Source organism: Gracilinanus agilis, chromosome X (assembly GCF_016433145.1).
Source record: "Gracilinanus agilis isolate LMUSP501 chromosome X, AgileGrace, whole genome shotgun sequence".
NCBI classification, from domain to species: Eukaryota; Metazoa; Chordata; class Mammalia; order Didelphimorphia; family Didelphidae; genus Gracilinanus; species Gracilinanus agilis.
Window position 1 is genome coordinate 29,208,805 of NC_058136.1, and position 9,774 is coordinate 29,218,578.

Genomic DNA, 9,774 nt, shown 5'->3' on the forward strand with positions numbered 1-9,774 from the left:
AAGGGAGGAAGAGGAAGGTAGGAGAGGAAGGAGAAATGAGAGAAAGGAAAGAGGAAATTGATCAGAGCCCTTCAGGGGCTCAAATAAATGATCAGAGAGCAACTTTAGGGTTTTGAATAGCCAGGTTTTATTTTAATTAGGAAAGGGGAGGTCTAGGGAAAATTAGGAGGTAGGAAGAAAGGGAAAAAGGGGCCAAGAGAGAGATCAGGGTCTCAGGGTAGAGAGCTCTAAGCTTCCAGGGTCAAGAGAGAGAAAAGGCGCCCAACTTTCTCTTTTATACTTTCCCTGACACCTCCCACAAAGGAAGTAGGAGGTGTCAGGGGAAGTTGTAGCAGAGAGAGTCCTGGGAGTTGTAGTCTTCCAGGGCTTATAACAATTTCAAATGACACACTATCCAAAGTCACACATTCAGAAGAATTAGAGCAGAAGTTGTCCCTCCCTTCTAAGCCTAACAAGAGGGTAGCTTTTCCTTCCTCATTGACCAGTCCTCTTTAATGCATTTCCCTTTTCCCTTGCTATAGTCACAGGACTAAGGGATTGCAGTGTCATTTCAAATCGTTTTGCCATTTAGCAATACCACTACTAGGTTTGTACTCCGAAGAGATAAAAAAAAAGGTTAGTACAAAAATATTCATGGCCGCACTCTGTGGTGACAAAAAATTGGAAAATGAGGGTCATCCCTCAATTTAATTCAATAGCTGAACAAATTGTGGTATATGATGGTGATGGAATGCTATTGGCCTATAAGGAATGATGAACTACTTGATTTCTATATGAACTGGGAAGACCTCTATGAACTGATGTGGCGTGAAATGAGTGGAACCAGGAGAACATTGTATACAGTAACTGAAACATTGTGGGACCATCAAATGTGATTAATAACATAGCAATACAAGGATCCAGGACAATCCCGAGAGACTTAAGAGAAAGAATGCTATTCACATCAAGAGAAAGAACTGTGGGAGTAGAAATGGGGAAGAAAAACATATGATATATCACTTGATTATATGGGTATATGATTTTGGGTTTTGGTTTTAAAAAGTTTACTACAAAAATGAATAATATGGAAATAGGTATTGAGTGATAATACATGTATAACTCAGGGGAATTGCTTTCAGCTCCTGGAGGGGGAGGGAAGAGGGAAGAGAGAGAACTTGAATCATGTAACCATTGAAAAATACTTTAAAAATAAATAAATACAATTTTTTTTAAATTCCTTTGCCCTTGCATACACAAGTCCCCCAAAGAGGTCAGTAGAGTTCAGCTCTACTGAGTAGGCCAGTATACATGATCCATTCTAAATGCTCTAGCCAGAGCAAATTGGAGGAGGAGCTTCCATGATTGTTCCTTTATTACATAAAAAGTAGCAAATACATATTATAGCACCATTATAGCAACCACATGTACTACAGTATGCAACATCGTCTTCCACCTCTCTCTACTGAGACAAGATTAGGCATTACCACAAATCAGGGTTCAGCTATCTTTTACTGTTGTCTTGGTTTACATTCTTGGAGTCATGGTGTATAATGTTTGACTGGTTATGCTTATTTATCCTTCCATATTTCTCTAAATTCTTCCATATTTCTTATGTTCTAGTATTATATTCACATACTTCAATTCCAACAATTTTTTAAGTACTGAAAAAGCTTTTTCAATGTTATATTATTTATCAGTTCTGGTTATCTGCATTGTTTTCTTTTCCCCACACACACTCCCTTCTTCCTAACTTATTACTGATTACACCATAGTCTTCATGACTCATGCTTACACCCTAGGTGTCGTCCTTGACTCCTCACTGTCTTTCATTCCCATCAAAGTGTCACATCCTGTCATTTCTACCTGGCTAACTTTCTTGTATACACCCCTCCTCTCTTCTGACGCTGACACTACCCTGGTTCAGGGTTCTTCAATCACCTCATATTTTGACTATATAGATAGCCTATTAGTTGATCTAACCACTTTAAATCTCTTCCCAGTCTATGCTATCCTCTAGTCTACTAACAAATTGACCTTTCTAAAGCCCAGGACTCCTGTGCCTCCTTCCTATTTAACAAACTCCACTGGATCCATCTTTTCACCAATTGGATCAAATGTGAAATCCTGTCGGGCTTGCAAAGTCTCTCATAACGTGGCCCCTTCCTATGTTTCCAATTTTCTTATACCTTCCTTTCCTTCCACTTACTCTGTGGTCCAGTGGCATTGACCCCCCCCCAAACACTCCATCCTATGGGTTTTCACTGTCTGTCTCCCATGCCTGGAATACTCTCCCTCTTCATCTCTGCTTCCTGGCTTCCCTCAAGTCTCAGCTCAAATCTCACCTTCTACAGAAAGTCTTTCCCAAACTCTCTTAATCTCAATGTCTTCTGTTATTATTTCCATTTTTCCTGTATATGGCTTTTTTGTATTTGTTTACAAATTAAGCTATTAAGCTGTTTGAGAGCAGGAACTGTCTTTTGCCTTTCTTTGTAGACCCAGCCCTTAGCGTAATGCTTAGAACATAGTGAGTGCTTAATAGTGTATTTTAAATGATCAAAAAGAAATACTCTGGGCTCTTATTATGTCATCTTGAAAGGCAATATAGCATAGTCATCCTTTCATATAAACTCTTGTAAATTTAAATAATACTACGAATAAACCAAGTCCCAATACACTGTTCTATAATTAATATCTTTCCAACTGAAGTCAGGTTTCAGATATCTTTTTATTCCCTTTATAGAAAGAAATTCCTGTCCTGTTGCACAAATGTTTAAAATCCAGGTAATGCTTCACAATTCATGTGATGGATGAAAATTATGACTTTAAATCAGAATGTATTGCCCTGGGATATAATGCCCCACCTAGATCATTAAGAAAAAATTTATTGGATGTATTATAAAGATAATCATCATTTAGTTTATCTAAATGCTCTAGATGGCCTCTGAAGTACCCTTTCAATAAAGGATTACATATTTACATAGATCTAAACAGCTTCAATAACCCTGAAATGATCATGATAAAGTATGTTTCATCATTTGCAAACTTGGATAGAGCCTGAGATAGACCTGAGATGAACCTGTGATTTAATTGACATAGGAACCGCCTGCATGAGGAATTCCTTCTTGCAAAGCAGGAACATACCTTCTCTGTTACTTGCCATCTAACAGAATCAAAAGTATTCTAGGTGGAGCTTGCACCCAGGTATTTCTGATCCTGAGATAGGTTCTCTATCTACTATATCATATTATTTCTTGAAGGGATAATAACATTCACCACACATACTTCACAGAAGTGTCATGAGGAAAATGCTTTGTAAATAATAAAGTTAGTATATAAATGCCAGTTATTATTATTGTCATTATAATTTTCCTATTCTCTTGCATTAGAAAACAAAGATAGGTCTCCAGGGTGTCTGACTTTAATTTCAATTATCTCCACCAAGTTTTCTCTTTTTTCCTTTGTGCAACTATTTTTCTAACAAATCTGAATACATACAAATTTATTTATTGTATAAAATAATTTAAAATAAAATATCTAAGTCATTGAAAGTTCAGAACATTTTAGAGTACATTAAATCTAATTAATTGGCAAAAATTCTACCCTCTTAATAGGAAATATTTGATTATTGTTTATATTTTTAAAGAATAACTTAGGATATTAAATCTTTGGGGAACATTATCAATTTTATAACTTTTAATTAATTTTATTTTTTCCATATTGTTCATTTTTGTAAGTGAGTAATCTTAAAAAACCAATACCCCAAAACATAAACCCAAATAAGCAACTGAAAAATTGAATGCTTTCACCTACATTCTGACTCCAGCAGGTCTTTCTCTGGAGGTGTATAGCATTCTTTGTCCTAAGTCCCTCAGAATTATGCTGGATCTTTGTATTGCTGAAAGTAGCTAAGTCTATAACAGTTGATCATTCCACAATATTGCTATTACTGTGTACAATGTTTTCCTTTAATTTCTTAATTAATTTTGATTTATAATAGTTCTGGCTCTCGCATCTCCCCAGTACTCAAATAAATCTGTAATTTCATCCATTCTGGGGTTCTCTTCTCTGATCAAGATCTCAGTTCATTTTTTGTTACTCTAGTACCTGTCTAGTCAGGAGGTTCAGCTAGTGCTCTGAAAGCTTTCTTCTAACATTGTGAGGTTTCCAACATTGGAGAATTCTAGCCATTGAGCTGTCCACAGTATCTTGAGTACAACACCTCTCCATTGGGATGTGAGTAACTTCTTTTATCATTGGTTCACTGGATTTGTGGTTGGTCACTTCATTGATCAGAGTTCCCAAGGTTTTCAGAATTATTTTTCTTCATAATTCTCTTGTTATATTCCTCTCTCTCTCTCTCTCTCTCTCTCTCTCTCTCTCTCTCTCTCTCTCTCTCTGTCTGTCTGTCTCTCTCTTTCTCTCTCCTCTCTCTACATTCTCTACCCTTATTTTTTTAAACTTCTGAGATTATAGATTACAACCTACTGACAGCCAAGGAGCATCTTTTCATTGCCCTCTATGGAATACTCTTCTTACTTTTAAACCATTACTTTCTGTGTTAGAATGAATACCACATTATTAATTCTAAGGCAGAAGAGCAGTAAGGGTTAGGCAAAGGGAGTTAAGTGACTTGCCCAAGTAGGAAGAGTCTGAAGCTAAATTTGAACCTAGAACCTTCCATCTCTAAGTCTGTCTCTCAATCCATTGAGCCACCTAGCTACCCCCAAGATAAGAGTCTAAAAAAGAGATCCTGATTTTCTTTGAGTCAGTTCCCTGAGACCTGACCCTTTTTTATAAGACTAGATTCCTTGAGGGATCCTGAGCCATGTGTCACACCGTAAGTTGACAAGCATTTTGATTAGCCAGTGTCACTTAATTCCCTTTCCATTTCTTTCTCCTGTCTTGATGGTATATTCTGAAATGGACAGACTAAACTGTTTTTGTCAGTGCCTTCCTATTTTATGGTGACTACAAATCCCAAGCATGATTAGTTGCAGCAAGAGTTCATTTCATGGAACTTTAATGGTCTGCTACATTTACTAGTTCTCACCTTACAATAATATATACTAAGCACTCATTTGGGAATGTTAATACAACTTTTATGTCATTTACTCTGAATATCAACCCCCACAGTACCTGTTCTAATGTAGCCTTCTAATTACCTGATTTTCCTTCTTCCTTTCCACCTCTCCACACACACACACAACATTTTCCACTAGAAGGTTTTATGTATTTTTGTGGCTTGGCAGCTATTTCAGTTTAATGATGAGAAAGAGCTTCAGATATCTCTTATGATCTCCTATATTGATTAATGCGTCCTTTGTATCCATGTATTATTTTCTGATGGCCTATCTGAGAGTTTTGCCTGGTACTTGAATTCAAATAGAACATGCACTCTGATATGCTGATACCTGCAGACTAGCAGTCCACCTGTTCCGAAGTGGCGAGTTAACCATTCCCTGCTCCAAAGCTGGCTTTGTGCTTTGTCATCTGTTATCACAAATTGGAAAGTTTTCAGGCTATGCTCCTCTGTATGTGATACTTGGGGGGAAAAGCAATGCCTTTCTCTAAGATTTTCAAAGGTAATCAATCCAGCAATGTATGTAAACTTGATGGTAGAGACTTTCCTTTTTATCCCAGTACCTGACTTACTACTGTCTGGCACATAGTAGGTGCTTAACCGATATTTTAAAACTTGAATCAAGGTGGTAGAAATGGTCACTTAAAGTTTATTCTACTTCCTTTTTCTACACTCCTGTATTACTCAAGTAAAGGCACCACAGGAATTCCTTATTTATTGGGGAGATTAGCACCATTATCACTTCTTCCTTGAGAAGCTTCTCTATGTAGAGGTCTTTGTTCATCATACTCCTACTTGAATTAAATGTTGAATTGCCTTGTTCAATGGAAACTAAAGCTATGGCCTGGTTTTAGTTATGGCATCTGGTCCTGATTGATAGTAATGGGCAGCACATCATAGAGATAAAGAACTAAGATGTTCCTTGGCCTCAACCATATGCAAGAAATTGTCAGTGTAACAAGAAGACCCAGAGGGATGACTTGAATTGCAAGTAATTTCATAGTTGTCCAGCTAATTCCCTCCAAGCATCACAGGAAAATAGTCGATTGAATCCAGGTCCTGAAATACTTGTTATTGAAAAATAAGTCTATGTAGAAGGAGTTTCCCTCTGACTCATTTTGGGCTTTTTAAAAATCTCTTTCCTCTTTGTCATTACAAAAAATATTTTCAGCTTTCTACTTTGGGAGTAGCTAAGTGTCACTTTTACTCAAATATGACTCACTTCTTACTTTTTTCATGTTATTCTTAGTCTGGAACTTGTACAGATGTTCATTTGGACATGTGTTTTCTGAGCAGTGCAGGAATGACTCAAATTGACCAAGGATGCCTCTGGTTCTGAATTCTGAGAAGAATGAAAAACACCACAGATCACTGCTCTCTTTCACAACCACTACCATGGTCCTCTCCCCTTGATGCTGACATAAGATCCCAGATATAAGAGTTGAAAGGGTCCTTAGAGGCACTGGAGTCCAGACCCCTCATTATACAAGTAAAGAAACTGAGGACCACATAGATGAAGTGATTTATTTTACTGGTAAGCTTGTAAGTAAAGGTAGTACAAGGATTTGAATGCAAGCTCCCAGGTCCTAATTCAGTATTTTTTCTACTGAAATATGCTGGGGGAAAAGATAGATGGGTTTGATTTCTTATCTCCAAAGTTTGGAAATAATTAGCCAAAGAACAATAAGAAGAACTGTTAAGTAGTATGAAAAAGAACACTATCCACATCCAGAGAAAGAACTGTGGGAGTAGAAATACAGAAGAAAAATAACTGCTTGATCACATGGGTCGATGGGGATATGATTGGGGATGTAGACTCTGTAAATGATCACCCTAGTACAAATATCAATAATATGGAAATAGGTCTTGATCAATGACACATGTAAAACCCAGTGGAACTGCTCATTAGCTATGGGAAGGGGTGGGAGGAAGGGAGGGAAAGAACATTATTCATGTAACTATGAAAAAATATTCAAAAGTAATTAAATAAATAAATAAACTTAAAAAAAAAAGAAATGTTAAGTAGATAGAAGACTAGATATAACTTTGACCAATTAGACAAGTTTTTCCATGCCCTAAGAAGAAAACTAGAGCTGCTCTGTTTGGTAGAGTTTCATTTCCCAGGCAGATACAGGCTTTAAAATACTTTTTCAAGTGACCAAAGCTCCTGAGTCACATTTTAGAGTTTGGGGTGACTCCAAAAGTGTCATAGTGACATGGCAGGATCATTCTGCCCTCTCCTTAGCAAGATGTGACAATATTCTTTATGTTCTTAAAGCCAGAATTGGGTTAATGAATTATAACATTCATGCATTTCATCATTAACACTGAAAAGAAAAAGGCACATGAGTTGGTTAAGGAGTGGTCCAGTGCAAAGGATATGGCATTTGGTGACAGCATATGGGTTGAATCCTAGATCTGCCAGTTACTAGTTATTTGATGTTCAGCAACTCACTTCATATCTCTGGACTTCCGCCTTATCTTTAAAATAATGATTTTTATGTAGATGATGTAAAATGCCTTTGAGTCTACCTGCTAAGACAAATCCAGGAACTATATGATCACAACTACAAAACACTTTTCAAACAAATAAAGTCAGATCTAAACAATTTAGAAAAACATTAATTGCTTATAGGTAGGCCAAACCAATATAATAAAAGTGACAATTCTTCCTAAATTAATCTACTTATTCAATGTTGTACTAATCAATGACCCAAAAATTATTTCATAGAGCTAGAAAAAATAAAAACAAAATTCCTCTCAAAGAAAGAATGACCTAGAACAGTGATGGCAAACCTTTTAGAGATGGAGTGTCAGGCTCTACCCCTACCCCCACCCCAGACTGAGTGCTGTGCCCTGCCCCTCAGCTCACCTCCTGCCCCACCTTACCTCAGACAGGGGAGGGAGGAAGCACTCTTATTGGGCTGCTGGGTAGAGGGGCGGGTGATAAGAGGTGCATGTGGAAAGGGGGAGGAGAGTGACCCAAGTGCTCTGCTCACCTCCAACTCTGTGCCACGTTGTGAGCTGTGCTCCCCTCAAACCTGGCTCCTCTCCAACTCAACTATGGGAATCACCTTCACCACAGACTCAACAGGCTGCCATCAACCATCTGCACTGCACCCTCACACAGTATTTGAGCCCTGCCACCCACCCAGTACCTTACTCCAGACAGGGGAGGGAGGAAGTTCTCCCATTGAGCTTCTGGGCAGAGGGGTGGGGAAAGTGAGGAATGTTCTCAGGCAAATGTAGAGGGGGAGGGGAACAGCTCCACCCCAAGTCCCTCTGGCTTTCTAGTAATGAACTCTAGTGGGAGATTGCAGCCATGCCAACAGAGAGGACTCTGTATGCCCTTTTTGGTATGTAAGTCATAGGTTCGCCCTCATAGACCTAGAATATCAAGAGAATTAATGAAAAAAAATATGAAGGAAGGTGGCTCAGCTGTATTGGATCTCAAAACTTTATTATAAAGCAGCAACCATCAACCATTTTGTACTGGTTAAGAAATAAGAGTGATGGGCCAGTGGAACAGATAAGGCAATCAACATATAATGACCATAGTAACTTAGTGTCTGACAAACCCAGCGATCCAAGCTTTTGGAAGAATTCATTATTTGACAAAAACTGCTTGGGAAACTGGAAAACAGTATGGCATAAATTGGACATAGACCAATACCTCACTCCATATGCCAAAATAAAGTCAATATATATACATATGACTTCAAAATAAAGGGGGATACCACAAACCAATTAGAGGAGCACAAAATAGTTTACCTGTCAGACCTATGATAAAGGAAAATTTTAGGTAAAAACAAGACTTAGAGAATGTTATGATATATAAAATCAATAACCGCATTAAATTAAAAAGGATTTGCACAAACAAAATCAGTGCAACCAAGATTAAAAAGCAAACAACAAACTGGGAAAAAAATCTTTATAGCAAGTATCTCTCACAGATGCTTTATTTCATAAATATATAAACTGAGTCAAATGTGTAACAATGCAAAGCATTCCCCAATTTACAAATGGTTAAAGTATATGAACAGGCAGTTCTCAGATGAAGAAATTAAAACTATCTTCAATCGTGTGAAAGAATGCTCCAAATCACTATTAATTAGAAAAATGAAAATTAAATCAGTTCTGAGGTACCACCTTACACCCGTCATACTGGCTAATGTGACAAACAAGGAAAATGATAAATATTGGAGAGGCTGTGGAAAAATTAAAACACATACACTGTTGGTAGAGCTATGAGCTATTATAACCAATCTGGAGAGCAATCTGGAACCATGCCCAAAGGGCCATAAAACTGCACAAAGCCTTTGACTCGGTAATACTACAACTAGGTTTGTATCACAAAGAGATTAAAGGAAGGGGGAAAGAACCTACCTGTACAAAAATATTGATAAAAGCCCTTTTTGTGGTGGTCAAAAACTAGAACCTGAAGTGATATCCATTAATTGGGGAATGGCAGAACAAGTTGTGGTATGTGCTCATGATAGAATAATATTGTGCCATAAGAAATGACAAACAAGATGATCACAAAATACTTGGAAAGACTTATATAAAGTGATGAAAAATGAGCAGAACAAGGAGAATGTTGTACATAGTAACAAAAAATATATAGGATGATCAGGTATAAATGATTTAACTATAATCAACAAGGCAAGGATCCAGAACAACTCCAAAGGACTCATGACAAAAAAAGAATAGCCATC